Below are 11895 nucleotides of genomic sequence, written 5' to 3'. Positions count from 1 at the left end.
TAGCTACTTCAGAGTGCTAATCCTAGGGCATCATCAAATCTATCCTCTAATTGACTTCTGCTCCTCCATAAGATAAGTTCTTAGGGTAGTCGCACATCCATCTTATCAATGATAAGTCTACTACTTATGCACTGAGCTAGGGCTATGGTCATTGTTGTTCAAACCCTTAAACATACCTTAAACAATACTTCCATCTCATACACAGTCAACCCTACACTCTGTCCTTTTCCCACTGTTGTTGTGGCCTCTTGTACCACCTATAGACATGTGCAAATTTCCTGAGTAATGCGAACTTAACTCAAAGATACACGTCCACTTATTTTAGAGTCTCGTCCCTCTCTTTTATGCATAGGAATAGGCTGCAATAACAGACTTATGGAACAGATCTTTAGGGTGATTCTATGCACAAGAAGAAGCCCTAACTAGGGCATCAAACTTTTGTCCTAAACCCTAGGACAAACCTCCATCTACTGACATTCGATCAACATGAGAAGCAATCAACTTACCTCCTCCAAGACGTCTACTACAGCCTTGAAGGCACATGGTTTTGAGCATACTTCTCTTAGGTTTCAGCCCTCCTTTTAGGGCTCTTGAACAGCTATAGGAGTGCCCTAATTTTGGCCTCCAAAACAGTCCTCAAAACCTACACTGAACTCTTCTTTCTAGCCCTTATCTTTTGCATTCTTCCTCAAAGTACCTCAGCCTCAAAGTATGTCAGTGCTTGCTTGTGGCCTTCCTACTCAGAAGACCAAGGGTGTCAACCCTTCTTAGATGCACAGAACTCCCTGCAGCCAGATCACAAAAAGAGCCTCTAATGCATGTCCAGAATACTCCTCTTCAACCCGACCTGCCTTCACCCTAACTTGGCTTACCAGATCACAAGAGATGAGACCTAAACTTGTCCTCCTCTTCACGTTGAATCAGCGCCTTAGGTCTATGGCCATTTCAGATATGCCTCTTAATGCATGACAGAATACACTTGGATTGTAGCTCAAATTGCTTGAAGTCCGTTCTTCTTATAGTTTTCTATGAGGGTGAACGTTAGCCCTTAAGGGGTCTCTTCAAGCCTAGGCCGACTTGACTTTTTGGTCAACACCCCAACTAACCAAGAATTAATTTCCTCCTCCATTTGATCAAGACATCCATTGGTTACCTTAGGTCCCCTTGGTCCATTGAGGTTGCCCACATGGAAACAATGACTAAACAATTATTTCTTTGCTTGGTTTTGCCCCCACACATTGGGTACTTCGCCCACAAAACCCTCTTATGGTCAAAATTCTCACAAACCCAACACCTAGGATTGTGGAGTACCTCCCAAGCTACAAAAATCAACAGAGTGAACATGGACCATCTACACCAACTATTAACCATTTTTGGGGCATCTTCAAGCAAGCATTGACTCGTTGCACCATGTGAAAAGTCCTTGAACTGCAACAGCTCGATAATAATCTCCTAGCTTTAACAATTTATTTGTCTTCTGTAATTATTATTAAGGAAAATATCGAATAATTCACAATGCAATTCTTCACAAATAAAATTATGTTCCAGAAATAAAAATGTGGAACTGAGAAATAGATGCACACACACACACAATAAAATGACACCATTGTTTTTGGACAGTTGTCCTCAGAAAAACCCTGATTGGAAAACCGATGCAGCAAATAAGGAAGTTTACTTATTATGCAACAATTTGAGAATTATTACAACTAGTTGCCCAATTGTCAAACCTCTGGCAATACACTGGCAACATATACTGGAGACACCCTTGTATCCTCTATAACTAATCTGATCTCTCTCTAGGCAACTGGCACCCCTATCTCGGATTTGTACTTCCTACAGAAATGTGCACTGTTGTTCAGAATCATTTCGCACAGCCCTGGAATTGACTCCAACTAGGACGTCTAACCTCCCTCTACCTCTAGAATGAATTCGCTATACCTCTGCAACACTAATCCGACACTATGCAACAAAATCAACTTCCTTCCGATAACCTGCACTAGGGTTTCTAGCTAACGCACGCTGCACAAATCAGCCTCCTCTTTTCCTGCCTTGCGGTCACTGGAAAACCAAGGAAAATCACCTCTAGATCACTGTTCCAAATCTTTGTTACTCCCTCTCTCTGATGCTCTTTCCCTAGCTTGAACTGCACCGTCACTGAATATTGTGAACTAGTGAATTCGAACTACCTTGCTCTCTTGCTATTTGATGTGACTTCTCCAAGCCCCTTCGACTTGCTCTTATAATCCCTCACTGGAGCATCAACAGGCAAGATCTAATCATGATCAATGGCTCAGATCATCTTAGACTCCGTCAAATTATTTTTTCTAGAAGTCTCTAGAGAAAAATCGATTTCCTCAATTAATACCCATTAATTAATCAATTTTCCTAAGTTAGATTTGAGAACTTTTTAATTATTGATCAATTAATTTCACTGAGAGGTTTCTAAGTGTTTTCTCTCGAAACCTTTTATGGGTTTTGGAGTCCTTGTGTTCCTTAGCCTCTTTGACACTTAGAGACTAGAACACATGCCTGATGCTATCATATCCATTAAAAACTAACACACCATTCAAGGAACCTTTGGAGGCTAAGCATTGGCATCCTAGACCCTTTGTTCCCTCTTGGGTGGATTTCCCCCTCTTTTGGGACATTTTGTCATCAAATCATTGTACATGTGGATTGAACACTTTATTTTTAATATGTGTTAGTTTACTTGATTTTAGGGGTTAGTTTTATTTATTTTTCTTAGGCTAGATATAAGGAATTAAATCTAATATTATCATTTTATTGTAAAGGGAGTAGATCTCACTCTATAAATAGAGGAGAGCTTCCTCATCTGTACTCAAATAGTTGGATTGTCACAAACTCCTCTCCTTGAAGTTTAATGGAAATATCTTTATTGGAGAAATTTTGGTGTCAAGGGCTTATCTATGTTGACTTAACACCAATTCTTTCCTGGTTACTTTTCTTCTGTGATTGTTCATAACTACCATAAGTCTACAAAAATTGATCCATTTGAAGGGTGACTTTCTCACTTGGAGGGAGGCATCTAGAGGCTCTTCTCACATGTTATTCTTTATTGGTTTGGGGCAAGTTTTAAATCTCCTTGCTAGGCCATACTCTCAAGTTCCTTAATAATGGTTTTCATACCACTTCATGCCATACTCAATTTTGTGGATGGACACTTTCCCCATGGAGGGATCCTCGTGGAGCCATGACTTCATAATTTTCCTTAATTAGCCAAGGGGTTAATTTCTATCGAGTCCTAACCACTTGCCTTATTCCATACAAATTGAGTACTTATGCGGGTTTTCTTCTTAATCTCATTTTTTCCACTTGATCCCTCTTGATTGCATTCCCAATAGGATATTGGCATTAATATTATTATCCTTTCATCACACATTTTTTCCTATTTTACAAAAAACACTAAAAACCTCCACAAAAGTATGTTTTACTAAGGCTACCATTTGACATCAACTTGTTCCTAATTGACGATGCCTTAGTGATCCTAGTAGAGAAACCCTCCTTAAGTAAGAGTAGAGTCCCCTAAAGCAAGAGAACAGGTTGTTGAGGGGACAGTGGGTGACATTCTTGAAGGTTCTCATCAGATTGTTCATTGCACATTAGGACTTTTGTCACACACGTACAATTTGAGCGATAACAAGACACATGCTAGGGCATGGAGTGGAACATTCATATTATGCCACAGTTTGACAATATGTTTATGGATCTGATCGTACAAGATCACATCCCTCAACTGAACAATGTCTTTCATTTGTCCTAGCATATTGTGCATCTACTCATACAACTCTACAATCATTGGCTAATATATATCTGCGAACAAAATCATACTGTAAATGGGTTTGGTAAACTACAAAATATACCTAACCTGTTGCCAAAAATCACCATCAAGCAGTGTCCTCTACCTCCTGAAATTCATTTATGTCGAATGAAAACATAACCCTATCCTTTAGAACATGTCATTAATCACTTGATACCACACTAGCTAATGCCTCTCTTACCTTCAAAAGGCACTTGAAGGTGAGATAATAACTAACAAATTTGGCCTTTACAATCTTTAATAACTCCAACTTAGAGTGATTACACAAGATGAAGTGAGCCATGGTATGATTGATAATAAATTTTACAATTTTCTTCCCTCTCTTGTACAAAGCAGCAAACCATCTATAATCTGTGAAATTTCCTTAATTACTGATACTGGAATTTATTCTTCTATCTTACGCAAATTATTTGTCTTTAGAAATTAATCACGACAAATAACTAATAAATCACTATTGCAATTTTCACAAATAATAATAGGAACTAAGAAATAATGCACACACATAAAATAATCAACACCAATATTGTCAAATTGTCCCTGGAAAAACCCCAGTGTGGGGGAAACCAGTTCTGCAAATGACGGTTTTATTATTAATCTTTAGAGAAAATTGAGAAATACAACAATTGCTTACCTCTCACTTGCAAATCTCCAACAAATATTTTTCTCCACTCTTATTGGCAAAATCGAACTGGAAATGCAAGTTTCCTTCTACAAAAACAATTCAGCCTCCCTCTAGATATTCACACCTCCTCCTGTTGCTTGCACTGGTAACTGAAAATGCACACAACCTGCTCTGGAAATTCTCTCAGGCTCCCAAGTAGTGCCCTTCCTAAATCCATAGGCCAATAGGGGAGATCCCACAGGACTAGGGTTGAAGATTAACCCTCGATTTAAGGTGAGGGAACAAAACCACGATCAAAGCTTCCTTCTTCCAAGTTACCCAATAATCCATGCCAAAATGCCCAAATGAAAAGCATGCATAAGCACGCGATTGCACAATGAAAAACATAGCTTTTGGGTTAGATTGGCCACCTTCTAACATGTGCCCTTGACAAATGGGCGAGGAAACATAAAACTGATGCAGGTGGTAGCATAGTTATCAGAACTGGACCGTTCATTGAACCAGTAGACCCCCTAGACCGGGAACCAGTCAAAACCATACAGAAACTAGTAAAAAAACCGGACCAAAATACCGGTCAACCAAAAACACAAAAAATATTCAAATTTTAAAGAAAAAACATATATATTCATGTGCATCCATATGAATCCAAGCCATTTATACACAAATAATCAAAATTTATCATTTATGTAGCATGTTGTGAAAAAACAATTACCCGATTCCTACTGCAGCAAGTGATGTTAATTCTTCTAATTGTTAATTCGTTTAACCAATTTACTTGTTGTATGCTACGGAAAATATCCCATTAAATACACTGCAACCTACACAAATAAAAACTGCAGAAACTAAATACAACACAGGAGAGAAATAAACATCACACACATCTACACAGTTATTTTTGGACAAATGTCCCCGGAAAAACCCAGTGTGGGAAAATCGGTGCACAGCTGAGGGTTTGAATTATTAAGCAGTAGTTTTCTTAATACAATCTTTGGATGCCTTGCTGGCTATCCAATACAGAGAATCTGACTAACAGAAAGTTGAGTGAGATATACCTCACACTATCACTAGTGATCCTGTCTAATCCAGCCACATAATGTCTAGTCCCTTGTTGCCTCTGCGCAGTCACTGCATAGGCCCCACATCACAGCTTCTGGGGACTGCATCACTCCTTCTGTTGATCGATTTTCCTCTGAGACTTCGATTTTTGTCCGCCCAGTCTCTCACCCCAGCTTCCGGCTTCAGAACTCGACCTCTCCAGCAAAATACAGATCTCCTCTCAAGCTCTGCGCTGCTTCTGCGTCAGCCTACGCTGCCCAACATAGCCTCTGCGCTACCTCTTCTGAATCTCTCTCGGATCAGGAAATTCTCCAACCAGAACTATCCTTGCCCCTCACTGCAAGAAATCACCTCGAATCTCTCTCTGGAAACTGCTGCACTGCTCCCTTCAGAAATTCGATCTTTGGTCTCCCTCTCGATGTATTTTCCAAATGCCCATCGATGTCCTTCTTATAATCCTCCAATTGAGTAATCAACGGCCCAGATTAGATTCTAATCAATGGCCCAGATCATTTGGACTCAATCTCTGTCTTCTTCTAGAAGTTTCACCCATAGTTAGATTAATACCCTTTAACTATTTTAATTTCCTAAGTTTAGACATAGGCACCCATTAAAAATAATTGATTATTTTAATAAATCTGCCTCCAGGTGGAATTTCCCAAAACGATTTCTAGGTATTGTGGAATACATGTGTCCTAGCCTCCCTGCAAATTTTGAGGCTAAGAGCACATCTAATGCTACCAAAAATCAACAATCCCTCTTAGAGAGGAATGTGCTCTAGTAATGCAATCTGCTGAAGCATCACCTTGACTCTAAAACATCTCCCTCTGCACTGTTGATGTATGACATGGCTTCCCATCAACTACTGTGCAAATGTTACATATGTACTATTGTTGACCCTGCCACTACCAACACTGCATCTGTACTGCAACTCTTCTTAAATTTTGCATCTGTGTTGTTGCTGGCACTGCCACTGCCAACACTGCATCTGCACTACAACCTTCTCCAACTGCTACTACTACTGCATCAACAACAGAAAAGCATCCAAAATTACTGAACAGGTGTTCAACATGATGCATCTCTTGTTGGATTTCTGACTGCTGCTAGTCTCTGCGTTGACCCTCTGAGTCCTCTGCGCTACTGCTGGAATCTGCTTTGTGTCAACTGCACTACTACCAACTCTGTTCTGCGTTGCTCAGTCTCTGGCACTCCTAGCCACTACAACTATCACTCCGGCACTCCTCTACACCAACTGACAGTGGTCCATCCTGCTAATACTGATCTGGGCTCCCGTAGCAAGGTATTGATCTAAGAGGTGGACTCCTCAAGGATCCTGCCCATCTGCAGTCCTTTAGAACTACAGCTCTAGATCACCCCACCTCCTCCCTGGAGGTATCTGGGCAACCATGGAAAACTCCTCCTCCTCTATCTTTGCGGATGCAGCCTTCAAATCATGCTTCTCTTCCTTGTCCTTCTTCTTGAGAGGACATTGTGTAGCGTAGTGACTATTCACCACACCAGAAGCACTTGATCTTCGAGACGTCTTTCTTCCGCCTCCACTACTCTTGCTACCCCTTGGATGAAAGGGTTGCATTCTCTTCCTCCTCCTTGGGCTTCGTCCCATTGCTGTCATGTTTGTACTTGACCAAGTTTCTCCTCATCTCTTCCTGCTGAAGAGTGGCCCACATTCCTTCCCAATCCGGCAATCTCTCTTTGCCCAGGATACTCTTGACAAATACTTGCCCTTCTTCTGAGACTGAATTCAGGGCTAGCCTCACCATCTCGGTAGCCTGAGGTGTTGACCCTATAGCTGCCAACGTATCTCGAATTTCCTGAAGCTTCGTTAGGAACAGATCAATGTGTTCCCCCTTCTGCATCTGTGTGGATCTCATCTTTTGCTCCAAGTACATCTTTCATTGCTCGAAAGATCCTTTGTATAGCGTAGCCAATTCTTCCCACATCTGTCGGGCAATATCCTTGCCAGCAATATGACACACGACGTGATCTCTCACTCCATCGAGGATCAATCGCTTGGCCTTTGCCATCTCAGCCTTGTACTTCTTGAGCGGATCCAAATCCGAGGATACAGCTACCACACTGTCGACGTATGTCTTGAGATCGTGCTCATCCAGAAGGCATGAGATCCTTGCCTTCCAAATCATATAGTTGGATGCACCATCCAACCAATCCTGATCTCGTAACCCACCAGCTGCCATCTTTGCCAACAAGAATGTTGAACTGCCTCCTATATCCTCTACGCAGCACTGGGTTGGCCTACGTACTCCCTGCTGGAGTTAGTAGAGCAACTTCTCTCCGCTACTGCTCAGTAATAAAGAAATCGAATTCCCTGGCTAGGAATTCTCTGAGGAAGAAATTTCCTCAAGTGTGTCTCCTTCTCTCCCACTGACATTATTCTGCCAGTAACTGCTGCAAAATATCTGCGTCCCAGCTGAAGATCTACTCTGCAAGAAAAAATATTCTACTCTCTTCTGCCTCTGGAAAGTTTCGAACTAGAGATTGAATTTCTTTGTCGACTCACTCAGAGAAATCGAATTCTCCTCAAAACTTCGTCCTCCTTGGCCCACGAACTACGTTACCTCAGGGGTTTCGAATTGCTACCTCTGCAATAATTTCGAACTCCTCTTCCTTTCTGCTTCTGAGCTCTTCTGCTCACGATTTGTGCTCTGATACCATGTGAAAAATCGGTTGCCCGATTCCTACTGCAACAATTGATGTTAATTCTTCTAATTGTTAATTCATTCAACCAATTTACTTGATGTGTACTACAACAAATATCGAATTAAATACACTGCAACCGACACAAATAAAAACTGCGGAAACTAAATACAACACAGGAGAGAAATAAACATCACACACATCTACATAGTTATTTTTGGACAAATGTCCCCGGAAAAACCCAGTGTGGGAAAACCGATGCAGTAGCTGAGGGTTTGTATTATTAAACAATAGTTTTCTGAATACAATCTTTGGATGCCTTGTTGGCTATCCAATACAGAAAATCTGACTGACAGAGAGCTGAGTGAGATATACCTCACACTATCATTGGTGATCCTGATTGATCCAGCCACAGAATGGTTAGTCCCTTGCTGTCTTTGGGCAGCCTCTATGCAGTCACTGCATAGGACCTGCGTCACAGCTTCTAGGGACTGCGTCACTCCTTCTGTTGATCGATTTGCCTTTGAGACTTCGATTTCTATACTCCCGGTCTCACACCCTGGCTTCCAGCTCCAGAACTTGACCTCTCCAGCAAAATACAGATCTCATCTCAGACTCTGCGCTGCTTCTGCGGAAGCTTACGCTGCCCAGTGTAGCCTCTGTGTTGCCTCTTCTGGATCTCTCTCTGCCTCCTCTGCAATGTATTCCCGGATCAGGAAATTCTCTAACCGGAACTATCCCTACCTCTCACTACAAGAAATCACCTTGAATCTCTCTTTAGCAATTGTTGCGCTGCTCTCTTCAGAAATTCGATCTCTGATCTCCCTCTCGATGTATTTTCCAAATGCCCATCGATGTCCTCCTTATAATCCTCCAGTTGAGTAATCAACGACCCAAGTTAGATTCTAATCAATGGCTTAGATCATTTGGACTCAATCTTCGTCTTCTTCTAGAAGTTTCACCCATAGTTAGATTAATACCCACCCATTAGAAAATAATTAATTATTTTAATAAAACTGTCTCCGAGTGGAATTTCCCAAAACGATTTCTAGGTATTGTAGAATACATGTGTCCTAGCTTCCCTGCAAATTTTGAGGCTAAGAGAACACATCCGATGCTACAAGAAATCAACACATGTAAGGGTGCACATAACCAAAATAGCACTGAGTGCAATCCATCTCTAAACCAAAAATACATCAACAAACAAGCTCCACATGGCCTCTAACATCCAAAAAAAATCATGCTACAACAAATACCTACATATCATCAAAATCATTGCCTATATTGGGATCTTTGTCATCAACATCACCCTGTAAGGATTAAAATAAGATAGAAAAATCATAACATGTCAAGTCAAGATTCTGTTTGAGTGATGGGTATTTTTTTTAGTAGGCTCATGATAAAGGAGTTCAACAACCATTGCCACTAAGATCAAGGAAAATAGAGGGCTTGGTGCTCTTAATTAAATACGAGTTCCATACTCTCGTACATGAGATAATCCAATGTAGCATTGCAATCCCCCCAATCCTAAAATCCTGTAAAACTGTTAAGTACGTTGGATTTTGAGTGAGATCTAAAATTCTACTTTCTCCATATGAAATCCAATGAGGTCAAAGCCACTCTCAAATATCTTGAGTCATTTTGTCCTGAGGTCAAAAGGATGAAAAAGAAAAGATAAATGAGAATGTCAGTTTTACTTTAAGAATTTAACATTACCATGAAATGCATAGCAATAGTAGGACCATATGCATGAATATTAGACACCTATTACGGTCTAGTGCCCAACTAAGACAAACATTAAAAGAAGAAAACAAAACAGGCCCCACTTGATGCATTCTACGTGCCTTTACCGTATTGAACCGAACAAAAATGGTTCAAGTCACCAGTTCGAACCGGTTTTTGCCTCAAAACGGTCTGACCGATCTGAACCAGTCGCTCCTGTTCGATCCTTATAACACTGGGTGGTAGAGTTAAAGTGGCACATCACATCGACTAAAAGGTGGTTTTTAAGGGCTACTAGCTATTGACTAGGAGAAGATGAATAGGAGAAAAGCTCTCTTAGGGGTACCCACTTTTGGTGGGTAATAGGCCACACCTCATATTGTTGTGTTTGGGTCTAGTTCTTGTCTTGTGAGCTCCCCTCACAAGACCTGCTAGGTTTCGAGGCAACAATTCCTATTGCAGTGGCACTCGTTATATCCCAAGAGGCCATTTAGAAAAGTTACAAGATAACACATCTAACTTGGTGGCAGGTTTGCCTTAGGTACCACAGAAACCTAGCTTAGTGATCATGGATGGGTTCACTTATTTTACACCACTTGGCATGGATATTGAGTCGACATAATAGGTTAAAATGAACAATGAGAAGGTGGTCTTCTCTCATGGTAGGGTGAATTGACTTGTTGGGGATTTTAGCCCCCAACTATGTGATGGCCCTTTTGTATAGTTTGCATGAATTTGAGACGAAAAAATGATTCAATAGTTTATGCCTTCATCTCCCTTGAAATGAATCTCCCCTTACTGTTTAGGAATGTTAGTGGGATGACACTTCCCATTTGTAAGATTTTTGTGTAGTGTGTTGCTATGTTTCAACCAAATGTGGCCTTTCTTTAAGCAGTTAAGACCACTGGTTTTGTGTTTCGTAACAAAATGAACTATTGTTGGAATGGTCTTTTTTGGACATCAAAGCATTATCAAGGGAGTGGAAGTGTGTTGAATGTTGTCCCTTCCTCTTTTTAGAGTTTTGTAGTTGTGTTTGGTTTGTACCTAGATATATGATGTCTATGGGTCACCCTTTTAATTTAGGACTGGATGGTCATTTTTGTGCAATTTATGCTCCTAATCTTAGCTCAAAGCGATGTGAGCTTTCAGATGGGATGGTTTCATCTCTTCTAGTAATAGAAGAGATTATTAGAGGGGATAAAAATATGGTTGACTAGAAAGGGGATAGATGTGGGGGTGCAGGGTTGGTGATCAATTATTCAAAGAAGCATGCTTGGCATCATTGTAAACATACTCTTTAGAAATTTTACCCTAGAAACATAAAGGGTTGGACTATGACAGTTGGTATACTTGGTCTAACTATTGACAAGGAAAGGATAGGGTGCAAGACTAGATCGATTCTATGGGCAATGAGAGGGTTTAACTTTCTCTGGTTGGTTTTGTCCTGTTAATGTGCTTTCAGATGTGACTGATTCAGATCATTTGTTGATCTAGACTATGTTGGAATTTATAAGTCTAACTGTTAGAAACCCTTCATGTACTTTTCTGATTTATTTTGGCCTAGTTGTTCTGATTAATTAACAAGTTATTTACCATGTAAATACTGAAAATAAATACAAGTACATGTTCAACACATTACAGATCATCAACTGAAGGAAACAAAGCAAACACACAAGTGACCGTTGTTTTTGGACCAATGTCCCCCGGAAAAACCCAATGTAGGAAAACCAGTGCAGCTATCTAAGGGTTTTAATTATTAATAAGTTTCAGAATACAATCTGGGTGCCAAAACCAACTCACCCAACAAAGAATAATCTCGGCAATAGTACCTCTCAGTCGGAGACAGATGTTCCGGTTGAAACCCCGAATAAACACTCCGACAGCTCCCAGCTCCAAGCTACCCCACAAAAACCCTAGCGTCAGCGTCTAGGGGCTACGTCATCCTTTTCTGGCCCAAAGTCTGTCCAGCATCACCCTAGCT

The sequence above is a fragment of the Pinus tabuliformis genome, chromosome 1_1 (assembly GCF_031772625.1).
Source record: "Pinus tabuliformis cultivar Carrire ecotype Pingquan chromosome 1_1, CPIR1, whole genome shotgun sequence".
NCBI classification, from domain to species: Eukaryota; Viridiplantae; Streptophyta; class Pinopsida; order Pinales; family Pinaceae; genus Pinus; species Pinus tabuliformis.
The sequence above is the reverse complement of the archived record's forward strand: the minus strand, read 5'-3'. Positions refer to the sequence as shown.